General features: G+C 40.9%; 1 protein-coding gene across 1 annotated transcript in view; it reads right to left on the reverse strand.

Annotated features, from left to right (window-relative positions):
* Positions 1-17839, reverse strand: part of cdkal1 (CDK5 regulatory subunit associated protein 1-like 1) — a 123834-nt gene that overhangs the window by 103260 nt on the left and 2735 nt on the right. The window lies entirely within an intron of this gene.

Here is a 17839-nt window from a genome sequence, read left to right on the forward strand (position 1 = left end):
CAATAACTAACTGGGTAGACAGGACATGAACCACGTGTTGGATTGGAGATTGTTTAAGAGTTACAGGAAATAATTTCTTGCAGGACTGAACTATCAGCCAAAAAACACAGAAGCTACAAACACAAAACTATTAAATATAAAAGTGTGTAAGTAATTATTGAGTAAATTAACCCATGAAAGTTGAGAAGAACTGAGGAGAAGTAGAAGTTCAGCTGGCAAACAGTGCCTGTTATACCCACCATTTGTCTCAGCAACCCCCTCATCCACGCAGGCACACAGACACACAAACAGAAAAAGGTTCTAGGGAGGGGTCTCAGCTGTGTGGTTGCTGTCTCCTCTCGGTCACAAGGGAGGCTGTTCAGACCAACAATAACAAGCGCTCCATCAATTTCACACACACACACACACACACACACACACAAACACACACACAAACACACGCGCGCGCACAAAGAGGAAGGAATACCAAAATCGGCAAAACAATCCCATGAACAAAATCGGTTCAGTCATGTAGAGGAAAAACATCAAGGGCAAATAGAAACATATATGATCCTGTGTAAATATAAATACCTGACTAATTACCAATTAGAGTGTTTAAAATAATTTCCATAACTAAAGAATAATTTCAGCTAAAACATTTAATACGAATCATTGCTGTTCTCCCACAGTACACAAGAAGCTCTTGCTCACCTGCTTTCCAATCCTCGGATTATGTAAAAAATTATAAGTACTAATTTTCCTGTATTTGAGGCTTTAAATATTGAAGGCCTTTTTAGTTCAACACATGACAACGGCAGCAACCGTTGTTGATCCAGTATAGCATCGACACAACAGGCACACTCCACAATGTGAAAGATTCTGCACCAGCAACTGAAAAAATCTGTCATAGCTCGCAGCAATGGCAATCATATGCCCTCCTTTCGTGTCACTCCAGTTACCAGAAAGCTGGACTCAAATCCGTCACACGACTTTGACCTTAATCAAAACACTGGCTGTCAAAAAGGGTCTTCGTGATCGCATGGCGCAAAACCTGAACCAAGTACAGATGACAGATGCAACGGTCAGCACCTCAAGATGATCACCGTGTTATCCGATTGGAAATCTGAGTCTTAGTATTATCACATAAAACCGGCCCCTGACACTTTTATATATTACGTCTGAAGCAAAGGCGCTCTATTATGAACGAAGACAAAGGTACAAACAAATTAGCTATGGATTAAAACAAACATCCTGTGTCCACAATTAATGAAGAACTTCCCTTTTTTAATCTTAAATTAATTTGTATGCTCTAGAACATTGCCGAACAGTATCACCTACTCCATGGTTGAAACACTGTTGAAAATAAAAAGGTCCCAGAGTGAGATACGACTGCTGTGGCAGAATCGGGCAATGGCTCTGCTTTGCCTTAAAATATCTTGTTTGTTAAAGACCAGGAGAAAAGCCACTTTATCTTTAACTGCTATATCTGCATATTCTTGCTGTGCTGATCCAGCAGATTTACCATGTGTCCAAGTTAAAAATTATCTGGCTCCAATGTTATTGGGTTGTTAATAAAAATAAGGGATAACAGATTTCAGCTCAACAATAAGATCTGCACTTTTTCTAGATGCTTCTGATTAGGTGGCATGTCCAACCACGAAGCCAGAGACGCTATCTCCACTTTCTCTGTGGAGTTAGCAAGTTCTCTCCGTGTCTCCGTGGATTTCCTCAGGGTGCTCCGGTTTTCTCCCAACACCTTCAAAAACACGCATGTGAGGCACATTCGGTTAGGTTGAGCCATTGTAGTGCAGCACTCAGTCGCAGCAACTCAGGACTAACCATCCGCTCACCTTGCAATTTATAATTGTACAAATCATTGTAGGACAATAAAACTGCTTCTTCCAGAGATCTTTTCGGGTGATATTCTGTTGTGCTGTGGTGATAAAACATTTATTTAAATGCCTAAAAACAAGTAGGTAACAGCAAGAACAATATCAGTTTTTTACTCACAAAAATAATTACACAAAGAAGAACTTTATTCATCATATGTTTGTGTGTGTGTGTGTGTGGCTTGTGTACAAACACACACAATGGTGTGGTTCAAACGTCACAACAGTCGACCAATCATAGGCCATGTTTCAGTTCATCTGTACACTCCCCCACCAGACCCAGACTACCGTTTTTAGTTGATGCGGAGTTGATACACATTTAGGGAATATATTTAGTAATTTTTGAGCCCCATTAATTGTGTGATTTCAGTAGTAGCCTGGGGGCGTGAGTCAGGTTTAAAGTGCACAAATTCCTAAAGCAAAAAGAAATGCTGCTATTGGGAAATCTCTGGAAAGTTAAATTTGCATAGCTATGTTGATTCCACCAATGGCTAGGGAGTGATTTGGTTATTTTTGCATATCATAGCCACAAGGCATTGCGTGAGAAGCAGTTTGTAGTCTGTGAATAAATATTGTTGACTAAGCTTATCTGATAAAGCCAAGGTCCCAGAAGGTAAGTCAAGAATCCTGGTGTGTGTGTGTGTGTGTGTGTGTGCGTGCATGCGTGCATGCAAGTCTGAGAAGGAAAGTGAGTTTACACTAGTCCTGTTAAGCTGCCTGGAATTAAAACTGTCTGTGAAAAGAACATTTTTAAATATTTTATTATGAAGCAAAATACAAAATAAGACACTGTAAATGAAAATACACTTACCGGTAATACTCAGAAAATATATGAAATATATGAATAAAACACAATGAAAAATTAAGGAAAAGCAAATGAGTAAAGTCATTGCAATAACAGATCCCCTTTAACTTCATATAAATAAACACTTTATTTTATGAGATAGAGAACATTGTTGTTCAGGCTGGTTGATATGTTTTAAACTAGTAGCCAATTTGGTTTATAAACTGTCCAAATGTGACCAAAACCCCAGACAAACATTATTTTAACTTATTTCACTATTTCCTCTTGATCCCCAGTAAATTAAGGGTTACCCAACCAGGAGCGGCACTTGTTGGATCAGTCAAAATACTAGCCAAAAAATGTTTTAACTCTACTCAAAGCATGTATACATGCACCAACTGAACAGCTAGACATGAAACGGAAACCCCCTGGACCCTGCATGTTCCTAACACATTCATGTGCAAATACAGGAGTAAATCCAGGTTGCAGGGTGAATGGTGGCCGTTTGAAAAATCTCACCCGATCAACTCAATCCACCGATGAATCATGTTGGCTAACGCAAGTACAAAAGTTCAGAGTGACAGAAAATGTGAAATTGTCTCGCTGTCGGCTCTCCTCACAGGTGTGTGTGCAGCACCCCACAGAGAAACAGGCATTAGGCTCAGCTGCAGGGTCAGAAAGCAGAGAAACACACAAACTGTAACAGGCAAATGGGAATACCAGTAAGTCATTTCTCTGAATTCCCTGGTCACTGTGTGCAGATGTGCCAATTAAAAAATAATGTGAACTGTAAACATGCCGAAAAACTTCGCTGTTTACTATACAAACATCAAATAGCAATAAAGTACCAACTTGCACAAAAAAATAAGATAATGAAAAATTAGATGTAACGACCACACAACAAAAGGATATTGGGCTCTGGAGACTCGGAGTCAGAGCATCTCCAAAACTCCAGTTCTTAGGAGGATGTTCCCATTCTGCAGTGGCCCAAACAAAAAAAAGCAGTGAGCCAGCCAAGGATGATTGATGCACGTGGGCAGTGAAGGTTGGCCTGTGTGGTCCAATCTAACAGATGGACCACACAGGTAGGACTAATTGCTGAAGAATTAATGCTGGCTCCGATAGACAGGTGTCAGATACACAGTGCAGTCTGCAGCATGTTGCTGCACAGCCACAGACCAGTCAGGGTGCCCATGCTGACCCCTGCCCACCACCAAAAGTGCAAACAATGGGCATGTGAGCATCGGAACTGGACCACGGAGCAATACAAGAAAGTGGTTGTACTTGCTGCCTTTGCAACACCTTGCTTCTCAAGTTTTCCATAATGTAGGATTCCACTTTAAGTCCCCAGACTACGGAAACTAAAACAAAGTATTTCACTCATCGAGATGTACCGTAGACCAAAGAAACACATCTATGCTGTCTCTGATTTCCCTCTGGTCTTCAGCCCTGGTAGATGATATACGAGGGCAAATGCAGACGTCTGGGTGTGTACATGTACTTGTCTGTGTGTGCATGTGAGTGTATGTGTGTGTGTGTGTGTGTGGATGAGACAGAGAAGAAGCAGACAGCAGCCCTAGGGGTCAATATGATGCTCCTGGTGTTTCACACACAGATCACACCATGACCCATTTTCCATCCCATCCCACACACACAACCCCAGTGTGCACAAATGTGTGTATGCACACACACACACACACACACACACACTTCTGTCCCTTGTTATTTCAGTCTTCTGCCCTCCATCCATTCCATCCTCCAAATCAAACCCATCATCTTTCCTTCTCCACTGCCACCCCATCTCTCATCTTACACCCACACATGCACACACAAAACACAGAGGGCATGCTGACCTTGAGATACAGAGCAGTTGTGGCTTATTGGGGTAAGTCTGCTTGGGCAAGGGGGTTGCTTCGGGGTGAAGGGATACACTTGGCTGAGCTGACAAGGCTGTCTGGCCGTACAGGCTGATTGGCTGACCGGACAGCTAGATATCAGGTTGACTATCTGAGAGGACAGGGGGGCAGAGCAGGTCAGTGGCCGATTCAACAGTGTTGAATATCACAATCAAGTCATATTCTAAGGAAATTTGACCGTCAGAAAGAGGAATGGACCGATCGGGATTTCAAGAATTCCTAGCTGACAACATATCAGTCTGAAAGGTTCCCTGTCCGTGGTTGTGTGCATGTGCGCGTGTGTGTAAATGTCTGAATCTAATATACTTACGTATGTGTGTATAAGTTTGCATCACCAACTTAAAATTTCACATCCAATCATATTTTACAAGTGTGCACTCGGACAGGCACAGTCACACACAATATACATACGCACTCATACACACACAGAAAAGGGCCTTGGGGCGCTGGTGAGTTTTATATCTGTGTAGCAGGTTGAGCAACTGCTCGGTCTTGGAAGATCATGTAATCAACTGTCATCATTTGCTGGCCACATTTACCATCTAACACGCACCAGGAGAGCTGCATGCAATGGACTGACAAGTGAGAGTACACACACTATGATGCAACTATACTAACTGGCTGGCACAATTTCACCGTTTAAATTAAGATAAATGTGAAATGTTGTTATGCTGTTAAAAAAAAAAAACATTTCACAATTACTAATGGCTCTGTACTCTCTGTTACACTTAAGCAGACATTTGAAGAGAATGTATTAGGCTAATAAATACATAAAAAACTGAGTGCTTGCAAGGCAAGGTACACAAAACATAGAAGCAAAAAAAGGGAAAAGGCACCAGCCCAACCTCATCTTCCACTTTCATTGACAATTCATCTTCTGATGCAACTGCAGCGCAATAACCAGCACAGAAATGGATGCCTCTGTGCTGCTTCTGCCCTTCTTGCTGGTTTTATTTAGCCCATTTCTTGATGACATACTTCTGGATCTAATGTCAGGCACCTGAGCTGGGTGCATGGAAGACTTTTTGTCCAATTTCTTAAGACATTACAACAATTATAACATATTTTGTTGTAATATTGTGGCAATAACTTTGGCCTATGCAATAATTTTAAAACAGGAGCAAATTAAATAAAAGTCATATTCCAGAACCCACAGTTCTTCAGTTCACTGGCTTTGTCAATAGATTGAGCCCTGGTTGGAATTGTTGTGCTATTACTTTGAATTTTGTTAGCAGAAATGAGAGGCAGTAATACTTTGAGCCATGGCAATAGGAAGTGTACAAGCAGTCGTCTGTTGAGACGATGACCAGAGCTGACCAGCGTGGCATCCCCTCTGGAAATAAAATGAAAGGTGAAGCAAAAAAGGTTTTTGAGAAATGGACAGAAAGAAAAATAACAAGTGTAACCAAAGGGGGAGTCTGGCTTTGTGGGAACGAGTGGGGATATATCTCAGTGAAAAATAGCAGGAAAGCTCACCTCAAAGTAGAGCAGGAATGATAAATGCTGTGAAGCAAGCACAACGTTCATTTGGATAGAAGTGTTTTGCAGAGAAAAAGCTGAAACCAATCTGCCTCTCGAACTTCTGATCATGGAGACACAGCGGGTGCACCTGGATCCAGACAAGGGCTCCTCTTTTCAAATAAGTGAATGTGTTTGTAATTAAAGGGATTGGACATGTTGAACACGGGCATGTGGACTTTTCAAAGGACTCGCTGCAGAAAAGGGTGCGTCAGGCACATATGGATTGTATATGGAAAAACAATACAAGAGAGGAAGCTAATGATAAACATCTGGTAATTGCTTCAGCATAACTTTAAATGTGCATTAAGCGTGATTTATTGAGGTGCATATGGGCAGGGGATGGAAACCAGACTTAAATAGATTTTTTCCATTACGTGTCTCACCTTGCACGGAGAGGATGATTTGAAGCCTTAGGTTCATGCAATAATTGGGGCCAATCACTAGGCTGTAGCTCAGACAGAAACCCATTATGATCATCAGTGCAGCCATGAAAGGATATTTCACACAGCAAGAGAGGGATTATTAGAGTCAAGGGCACAAAAGTCCGTATGTCTAAGAGAACGAAGCCCCTCGAAGGTTACTGACTGACAGAGTGAAATACCAATGATAATGATTTTACTCTCACCACATACCTCTGAGTGAAACATGGCAGACGTATTCATGTTGTGATGGAGGCCAGTGTGATTGTCTTCATATTACCAACAGAATCGAACTCACAGTTTAGGAAGTTAGAATTCATATAGGTTGGGTACTGAAGAAAGTCAGAACACACAAAAGGTACTTCAACCACAAAAAAAGACCTTCAATTGCATTATTTTGCTCAGAATTTCTGCTGTAAAAGAAGGGCAGTTAGCCTGACCCACGCTTCTGTGGTATGAGGACAGAAAAAAACAACCTGTTTCTAAAAATCAAAGTGGTTTTAGAAACTGTTGCCAAGGATACCAGGGAATCTGTAGAGAACAAATACAGAGAACATTGTTTCATTCACCCCAAACTTGTTTGCAAAATGTTTAAGAGTATATTTAATAAAACTAATCAAGTCAACCTTGTCTAATGTTGTTTATGTTTAAACATCCTTTTTCAGCATTTTTTTATTTCAAGGTAAACTAAACCAGAGCCGTCTTCACACAGACAGCGCAAAAGCAGCACAATAAGGAAGCCTCTCTTCAGTGCCTTCTGTTCGGGACAAAAATGTGACAATGAGACAACAGCATAAAAATGATGCTCCAATGTGCAATTCTAAATAGCAATCCAGGGTTCCACAAGCTCAAGACGGTGTTTGTACCAAAGGAGTGTTGGTGTCTAGCGTGACTTTCACAGTGTGCCTGATTTCAAGGGCTCTGTAAATAGTCGCTTAACGTTCAAAAAATGTTTACCTCTCATGTTAGACGGTGGTTCATCTTGTTCTCTCACTGGAAAATAAGGAACTCCCAAACCTTGTGCTGTCTCTCCAGTTTGAAATCTTTTTCAGTTTACGTACTATTCTTTTTCTTTGAGTTAGCTGCTAAGTGCTACTACCTGAGTTTTAAAGGTTACAGTTTTGGCCACATGCATAAAACATCAAAACACCACACCTGCTTCCCACTAACACAATCAAAGCTACGCTTTGTGAAAAGTTGCATTTGCAGTGGAACCTCGGTTCTCACACTACTCGCTAGACGAACAACTCGGTGTTTGACATATAAAATTTTGTTTTTTGGGGGTTAAAAACCGAGTTGTTCGGCTACCGAGTCGTTCGAGAATACTCAAGGAGTACTTATCAAACCATTTACAAGACTAATGAAAAATAATTACACTTAACCTCACATATAAATACAGGAATAAAAACTATCACAGGTGCTTGCTAAATTCATTTCTTTTTACTGAGGAAACATTCATATATATATATATGTTTTTACACTGAACGAGTGGCTGAGCGTGTGAATGTGCCTCAAAACCAACCGTCACAATCTTGCACACCATGATAACCACAGTCAGCTCCCCATTTCACAACACTGACTAAGCAAATATTGACGCACTTTTTCTCTGACATTACAAATGTGATTATATTTGTTGTTTGCCCTCGGAGATGAGATGGCAGTTTATATTCAATGAGGTGTGTGTGTATGTGTGTGTGTGTGTGTGTGTGTGTGTGTGTGTGTGTTGTATTTTAAGTTAAAAAGTATGGCAGGGGAAGAACACACATCAATTTGCTGTGTACACAAAAGATGATGGTATGTGTTTTCATTCTACTTCAACCGTCTGTCACCTGGAAGAGACACAAAGAAAGAAGGAGGGGAAAAAAATAGGAGCCACCTGTATGTAAAAGCTCACCTGTCCAGAGACCAAACCAACTCCAACAACCCCAATGGAGGTTTAACCTCAATAATACTGGACGTGGCAGGTATATATTTACATATGTGTATAATGTGTGTGTTTTATTTAGAATTTAATTTTAAGATTATAGATATAAAAGGTTGCACAGAATAGTCTCAATCATATTCTGTCAGCTAATTTGTCCCTCACCCGTGAGGATCGAGACAGTTGGCTCACGCCCTAAGCTGACTCCCCTCTGGCTCTCTGGAAGCGTTTGAAGGTCTGTTCACTATTAAAGAATAAAATAACCTAAGGCTTGACAGTTTCATTTTGCCACTCATGTAGAATTTAATTTGAACATTAAAATTACTTGAAACTGATAGACTACAATTGAAATCCAGGAAACATTTTTTTTTTACCACTGTTTCCGTTAGTGTGGTCAAATTTATTTTGCTTCTCAATATGACTAAGTTTGAATATTTTAAGGAATAGCCCCATGGATGGCATTCTGTCATTCAGATATCGGTGACGTTTACGTTAATTTAGATAAACATTTATTCAGGCATGACAGCACAATCACCGAATGAGGCACACACAGAGTGGAAGAGGAGGCGTGAGGAGCGGAGTAAGTGAAATTGAGAGAGGAGTGGTGAGTTGAAAACAACGAAAGAGGAAGAAGAGTGTTTTCTGTTCTCTCAAGGGCTGGATCGCTTATCGATTTCAAAAAGTTGTTTCCACTGAAGCCTTATCGTACTTATGATGGTCAAAATAATGGGGAAAAAAAACTAGACTGCTTTAAAATGGTGTTAAAATAATTTTCACCCACTCATTTTTTTGCAACCACTCATCCTGTGTGGGGTCACGAGGTTGGGCGGGCTGGAGCCTATCCCAGCTTTTTGCACACCCTGGAAAAGTGGCATGTTCATTACAGGGCCGCAGAGACAACCAACAATTTACACTCTCAGTCAAACCTACAGTCAATTAAGAATGACCAATTCACCCGTATTGCATGTGTCCTGCAGTACGAGGAGTTAAGGAACCCATTCACAGAAACAACATCTAAAATCCACACGGAAAAGTCCTCATGTGGAATCCACCTGGGATTTTCTTGCTTTGAAGCAACAGCACTAACCACTACGCCACTGTGACACAGTGATTTTAGAAGGCATCTCACACACAATATGTTTTGTGTTTTACCTCGTGTTGCTTCACATAAATATGATGGCAATCGAATAATAATTGTGCCGTGTCACTAGATGTGATCTTTAACGTAAATTCGGCCGGCGTGATTATTCAGACATGAAACCATCACCTTAAATTAGCAACAGATTAATGTATAGGTATTGCTATTTTTAGCAGTTTTACATTTATACATTGATGGACATAATTACCTGTTACTAATGACGTCGGTGTCGTGAGCAATAATTTTGTAGCACCCAACCTATTGGGCCAATGCCAGGCTCGTAAGCTTTTGTGGGTCTGTGTGAATGTTGTCTCAGAACAGAGAAAGCATTTTCATCACTACTATAGGAAAGAGAAGTGATGATGCAAAGTACGATCGAGTCGAATGCTCAGACTCAGGATGGAAGACCACAGACACATGCAACATTTTCATACCTTTGTATAAGCAGGATGCATGAAGAGCAAAGCTGCAGAGTTGAACCATTTTCATATTTAGGCTCTATATGTAAAATATTCTAATTCACTTAATAGTAATAATTAGATTTGCCATTGCTTTTTTTTTATGTCTGGGTGGAATTGAAGCAATTTCAGTCATCAGGCTGTTTATTCCCAGATCCCAGCTGTGAAACATGAAAGTCTGACGCAAATGCTGCTGAAAAGTGAAAACTAGTTATGAGCCAGGGTAATAAATACTGAATTTGGCCTCTTGGTATTAAAAAAAAAACAGCCATGTGAGGTTCATATGCAAATGGTATGCAAATAGCCCAGATGTGGAAAGCTTGTATTTCCTGTCGCAGAGAACACACAGAGGGGTTCTTCGTGGCTTTGTAGGCAGAGGTGCATAACATGTCCTCATCGTATTGCAGGTTTGAAACCAGATGTTGTTGCCATCCACACTATCAGAGCATCACGCCTATCGACATTTCACTCTCCAACTGCACAGGGAGAGGGTCGGCAAGAGGAGAGGACAACAGACAAAACATGTTTAGGACATGAATGGAGATCAGCAAACAAAGAGAATGAGGTTAGCGATATTAGGAAAACAGAATATGTTCCACTGAAAATAAGTTCATTTACATACTTTACATTCAACAGTTTAGATCATCCATCGTTGGGCATTTTTGTTTATCCATTTTGAACACCTTGAAAATTGTTGACCATTATACCTGAATCCTTGGCTCTAACATCTGTTATCATTACATTACACAGTAAATATAGCATGTACACATAAACATACCAATAAAAAAAAGAAAGGGCAGGGGCATCCTGCCTGAAATAATGAAGACAATTAAAGTCATCTCTTGGTTTCCTGTCACTCTTATGAATACAACATTGCAGTTCCACATTGCTTCTTAATTGCTCAGTCTCATTAAAAATGCATATTCATAATCTTGATGCTCACAGGCCAGGCTTCTATTTGACCACACAAAATGCCGCATTTATTAAAATCTTTGTGAGAATTGACAAAGGGCATCTCAGTGGATAATCCTGTAGAACAGTGTTTTTAATAGCTCAGCGCTGCCTGCCATATTTCTGTGTTTGTGCATGCATTTAAGTTCGACTGTGTGCCTCCATTCATCTGTACATGAATACATCAGCTAGGTGAGGCAGACAAATCCCAGAGAAAGTGACTCCTAATTAATAAAACATTACAAAATAGAGCAATTTAATGTGTTTTCCAGCATAAATAATTTATATTTTTGTTTATAGTCAGTTTGAATAAAAGCTCTATTTTTCTATTGAATAGAAATAAAAAAATAATAATGGAAATAATGGGACAGAAGGCAGGAAGATCTGTACAAATGCAAATGGCCCTAAAATCAGTCGCAAAGACAATAATAAAGGTGACGTGCTGTGGTTGTACTCAAATCACACTCATTATCCCTCTTCCAAAAGCTGGACCCTGAATATTTGAAGATAAATTAATGGTTGTTGACATGTTTGTTTGTTTTTTACTGTAGTGTGCAGCACTTCACGTGTAATATTGTAAGCTGTAATATTTGTGTTGTATGCTAATAAATTCATAACAGTGTGTACAACTGTATTTTGAACATTTTGTCATATCAAAAATATCGTATCACATTATATTATTGCAATAATTCCCTGAAATATTGTGATATTAATTTAGGGCCATATTGCCTACGCCTACTTCGGAGGACAGTTTTATTGAGGTCTTCATAGAAAGAATCCCCCCCCCCCCCACACACACACACACACACTTATTTATATTCGTTCACAATTTCTGGTCAAGCAAGACCCATTTGATCCTTGCATTCCAGTCATCTTTCCTGCTTGGTGATCGAAGGTTACTTTGATGACGATTCAAATTAAACCAGCTCTCCACACCATCCAAAGCTTTTAAATCCACTTAATCTAATATCTGTGCTCTCACATGGAAATCGGGGGCACCTCTGCTTCATTTACATGTATAAAGGACACATGTTGAATTAATTTATGACAAAGGACAAAGGTGGCCAATGTAAAATACACACAGGGTGCAGTCAGCTATCTGATGAGTGATCAGTCAACAATGGAACCGATGGCTCAACATTTGATATTTGGATGCAAAGCGGGAGTTTTTGACCAAAACAACAACTAGAAGCGCTAAAAGGAAGAGAGAGAGAAAAATTAAAAGCTTGAAAAGTCGTCTACTTTATGTCCTTGACTGCCTCATTCTTTCTTTGCTTTTTATTCATGTCACCCACGCATTTTCCCCACCAACACTAACACCCTGGCATGCCATATTAATTACTAACGTCTTTCAAGCTTTCATTTCCTCTTCACGAGAGAAATTACATTTGCGTTCCTTCTGGAGTCAAGATGACGGGTGGGAGGGGGGTGGGGGATGAGAAGAGGATAAATTAGAAAGGAGGACAGAAAACCTTGTGAAAATAAAAGAAGATAATTATTAAAAAACAGAGAAAGTGACAATGAGTTGTCAAATGTATGTGAATCCTCTTTGGTCTTTAGCTCAAGACTTTAAGATGTCTAGAATAATTTTTTACTTCTTGTCCTCTAAGAGAGGAAAGTCAATGGAGTCCCTGATAACAACCACTGAACAAATTAAAACAAATAATTGTATGAAGTCATTTTGCAGATTAGGACAGACCGCTTGGCCGAGATTTTGTGAACCAAGTTCCCCCCCCCCCCCATTTTAAGTTCTGCCCGATATTTGTGGGAGCTTATAACTTGATAACTGCAGGTTGACAAACCGACTGAGACAATGCTTGAAACAAAATATTATCTGACAACAGACTGATTGTGTAAAAACAGTAAATGCATAGATTAAGTATAAACCCATGTTAGACAAATGGCAATACGTGGGTAGCGGAGGGTCTCTAGAATACTAATGACTGGGAGCTGACAATCACATCCGCAGACATGTTATGTCACACTAGGGGTCGAATGCCTTGTAAAATGACAACTGATAAAACATGCTTAAGAGGGAGTAGACAGCTCCTTAAATATCCTATGATGTGTGGATTATGTGGACGGAGATTGTACATTCTATTTGCCATTAGCTTTATTTTTTACACAAGGCCAGCTCTCCAGATAGGTGAGAGTAAAACGTTGCCACCCTTCCAGGCCTTCTTCTCGTTTCCTAGGCTCCTCCTTCCACAATCTCTTACACCACCAAGCTATTCACTTGCTTATTGCTTTATCCCATTACTACTACCCCCCCCCCCCCCCCCCTCCTAATGATATGGCCATTATATCCATTTCTCAATCCATGTGGATTCCAAACATATACCTGGGATAACGGGGTCGATTGGCTGACTGGCTTCTGCTGGGAACACGTTTCCTTCCTCAAGAGAGAAGCGGCTGCTATCAAGCGGCTCCCTTGATTTATTTATCTAAAATGTTCCAAATCATAGAAAAAATACAGTACAAATGAGCAATTGTCATTTCCGTGACACGCCCCATCCAGCCCCCCCTCATGCAGATGGAGTGGATGGAGGAAACCTCATGTAGTAAAGTAGCAAAGCTGACAGATCTCTGGTTATTTCACATTTTCAAGGATAGCGATATTTCACTAAGGAGCAAACAGGACAGATTCAAACATTTCAGGGAAGGCTTTATGTTTATTCATTAAGAAACTGAGGAAATAAGCATAAGATCCAGGCGTTACAGGAGTCAAAAAAATGGAGCCTAAGGGTCACCTTGTAGGATCACCAAAACACATGCACGCACACGCACACACGCACACACACACACACACACACACACACACACACACACACACACACACGCACACAGCTTGGGAACGCTTTAATCTCCACGTCTCTAGGAGGTTCCACTTCACTGCCTAGACTCATGGGTCTATTTGTAGGGATTTGGATGAATTCAAACCCCTGGAGATTGTGTTTGTGTGTGTCTGTGTTTACCCGACTCGTAATAATATTTACATATCCATATTTACAAATGAACAGTCCAACTGCAAGTGAATCTACATTTTCAAGAATGATTGTATTTCTACTTTTCTGTGCATTTAGTTTCCCCATCTCCCTTTATCCGATCGTCACTTCGGTTGATTTGAGCTTTAACTGCATCTGTCTGCATCGGCTGCACCCTTCATCCCAGCACTCTGTTCCCGTCCCTGTTGAATCACATCCGCATCTTTCCTTACACCCCCCCCCGGTCTTGAAAGACAGAAAGCATATATGGTCTTTTCAAACCACCAGATGATGGTATAATCTTGCAGAATGACAGTTTATAAAAATGGAACAGTCTCTCACACGGTTTCCGTGTTCTATATGAATTCCGGCCAAATCTGCAGCTGCGTTTGTGAGCCGACTGTGTGCATTAACACGTGTCTGTAGGTGTGCGTGTGTAAAAGAGGTGGAGTCAGAATGAACGTTGTAAGTTTTCATTGGCTATAACATTGCGGCACGTCATGTTGCAACGCACTCCGTCGACCTATCAGAAGATCCTCACGCTCTCCCGTTTTGTGAATGAGATAGCGTATGCGAGGTCCACACACTCTCCGAGCGAGGATACGCTACAGTGATGTAATACTATCACACAGAACAGCGCCGCTAGACGCAGCGTGAGCTACATCACAAAGGTGGCAATGTTCCCGAATTTACTTCCTACCAGAAACGTGATCAGAAATTATAACTGGAAAAATGTAAAAATAAATAAATCTAAAATCTCATCTAATCTGACGCCAGTACATCTATATTAAATTCACACGTGCATCATATTATGTCTTTCTTCCTGTTCTTTTCTTCCTGCAAAATACATTTCTCCTTAGTTCTCATTTCAGTGAAAAATAAAGCACAAGTATCGCGCGCACGGGTGTGCGTTCAAAGAATGTCACATCTCTCAAGGCAATTACGTTGTATACGTGCCTCTACTGGCATTATCAATTCAACACCTACAATAACTGACGATCCCAGTCCTGTATATCAGCATCACTCCATCAGTACAGTTCACACCCTCCCTCTCTGAAACACACATCCGCCAACCGTCTTTCTCCAAACCAGGAACTGAGAACGCATGATTTGGCTGACAATGTGCAGCCCAACCGGTATGTAAAATTATAACTGAAGTGCGATGTGTGCGGCTGGCTGCGCCCGGGGAAGAGGCGGGGAGAGAAGGCAAAAAAACAATCAAAACACACTGGTGTGGACTTTACATGAACGGCGTGTGTGTGCGCGCCCCCATGCGTGAGCACGCACGCCTTTCTATGAAGTCACCGTTTGGCGTGTCGCTCTCTGTTTCTCAAATGTGGTTCATCAGAAATCAGCATCATCATGGGTAAACAGCGCCCCCTTCGTCTGCACAAAGAAAAGCACCTCAAAGAGAGCCATGAGGAACAAAACAGACCTCTGTGGAGGAGAGACAGGCGCAGGTTGTCGTGTGATAGCGATCTAAAAATGGGACTCCACAACATCCTAGGAAACAAAAGGAAAATGTTTCTCATCAGATTGTCTGGAATCACAAATTCTTCCTTCCTTTTTATGATTGAATTAATTAATGGGTCAAAAAGGCTTTATTATGCAAATGTTTATTTGTATTTCTGTATAATAGCAGTGTTTCCTGTACATTTAACAATGCTCACATTAGATTGTGTATGGCCTTCAATGCCTCACAAATTGAAACTTTTGAACATATGAATAAGAAATCTGTTTCTGTTTCAGGGGGGGGGGATGACATCATCGCAGAGCGCATTCACCGAAGCGCTTCCCGTGAGCCAAGGCTGCCACCAGGAGGCCATGAATAGAACTGCTACTACGCGGCACACTAGGTGATGTCATAGTTTAAGAAAGTAAGAGTTGGAAAGGATGAGAGAAGGACAAGGGAAAGCAGCGGGAGAGACAGAGCGAAAAGAGACGGGAAAGGATGAGTGGGAGGGAGCGAGGGAGCGAGGGTGATGTCATGATTTCTGAGCAGAGGAGGCTCTTTCATTAAACTGCAGATTGACACTGAGGATTACACACAACAGAAGAATCAGTCCGATACTCGCATGATGTCATGATTTGCAACAGCTGCTTTGGATAAAGGCACAACCTACGCGCTCAAAAATGAACTCCTCTTGATCAATCTGAACAAAGACGAGACGCTTCAGTCGACTATTGTTTTCTCTCTCCGATGCACTCCCAAAAATGTCACGCCATTCAAGACGACCTCATTGTGTATAACACTAACGCTTCAAAACGCTCACAGCCTCTTTAATCGCCCATAATTCTTGCCATGACATGCAATTTCTGCTTCCAACATAAACTCAGTGAAAACAGCCACACCCAAAAGCTGTGAGGCGGGCGATGGCTTTGAACAAAATTACATAACAATTGTGATAAAGCAGGTTGAGACAAAAGAGGAAACACGAAAGAAAAATGTAAGTGAGCAGGTTTATAGAGTGTGGGTGGGGGGGTTACGGTTGACCCCCCTCCTTGAGGATTGTGTAGCATGTGTACACATCAGCACTTTAGAATATTGTGATTAATGATCCATCTGTGGCTCTGGAGACCCCCCCATGGTGAGAGAAATGCTTGAGGGTTAATATCACATTTCTTCATCTGTCTCTCCATATCTTACAGCGTCTCTCTCTCTCACACACACACACACACATGCACAAATGTGCACGTACACACACAAAGAAAGACCTCTGGTAAGCCAGTTCATAAGGCATTTAAACTAAATATGAAACATATAATTCACCAGACTCCAGTTTTGTTAAACAATCTGTAAATCCGATGCATCATACCATCAAGATAAATTATTTTAACTAGTGGTGGATCGGTAAGATTTAACCTTTCACTAAGTAAATATTTGATATCTGCAATGAATAAGGCACAAGAAGCCACAAAAGGGCAGCGCCAGCGGCGTCACAAACCCCTCAGGCATTACTGAAGGTTCCTGTATCCTTGATTTGTATGTCATGAAATCACTATGTGCTAGACTAGCTCATTTTTAAAGGCTTTTTTTGGGTTTAAATTGTAAGCCATAACCCCTTAAAAATTCCAACGTTTTAATGACACTAGGGTAACGTCATTTTCCCATTTCCAGCAATAAAAGTGGCCGGTGTGTGTTGCTCTTAGCAATGCAAGCAACATTGTTTTACCGTAAAATACAGTTTTTTTCTAATGTGAGAAACACGTTGAAGAACCTGGACTATAGTCAGAAGCAATGGAGGAAAAACACACACCCAATGCACGCAATCAAACAGCTGCATTTATGACCTAGATGACGGTTTAGTTACCAGAGACATATGCCACTGGTAAAGATTGTGCTATATTATTAGTTAGCGGCAAACTTGTCCGGATGGTTTGAGAGGAGTTAAAGAAGACATTTTTGTCAAACTGGAGAAACCGTCCCTGAACAGAGGAGGAGGATTAAGACACCATCTATCAGCAAAATACAATGCAGGATTGACCTCTGTCCCCAAAATCCACAACCCCCAACCAGACCTGGGTGGATCTCAACAAAACAGCTCACCTGCGGGTGGGGGGGACAACGACCTTTCACCGTATGGATGCTAATGACTTAAGTCTTATTGTCCTGGTGGTTTCAGTCCTCTCTACTGGTCATGTAGAACTGAAGAACCCTCTTGAATGAAACCCAAATTTAAACAAGTCCAGTTGATGCTTCATTTTTGCTCTTTGTGATTCACCAGACTGAGAACCGACAGACATGTTGACTAGAATTCAGACGTTTTACTACAGACTCGCAAAGCGCAGTAGTTGGTTTTTCATAATAATGCCTACAACCAGAAACATACAGAGAACAAGTCCAACATCATGCACTAAACAGAAAATATAAACTTAATA

The sequence above is a fragment of the Brachionichthys hirsutus genome, chromosome 3 (genome assembly GCF_040956055.1).
Source record: "Brachionichthys hirsutus isolate HB-005 chromosome 3, CSIRO-AGI_Bhir_v1, whole genome shotgun sequence".
In the NCBI taxonomy this organism is placed as follows: Eukaryota; Metazoa; Chordata; class Actinopteri; order Lophiiformes; family Brachionichthyidae; genus Brachionichthys; species Brachionichthys hirsutus.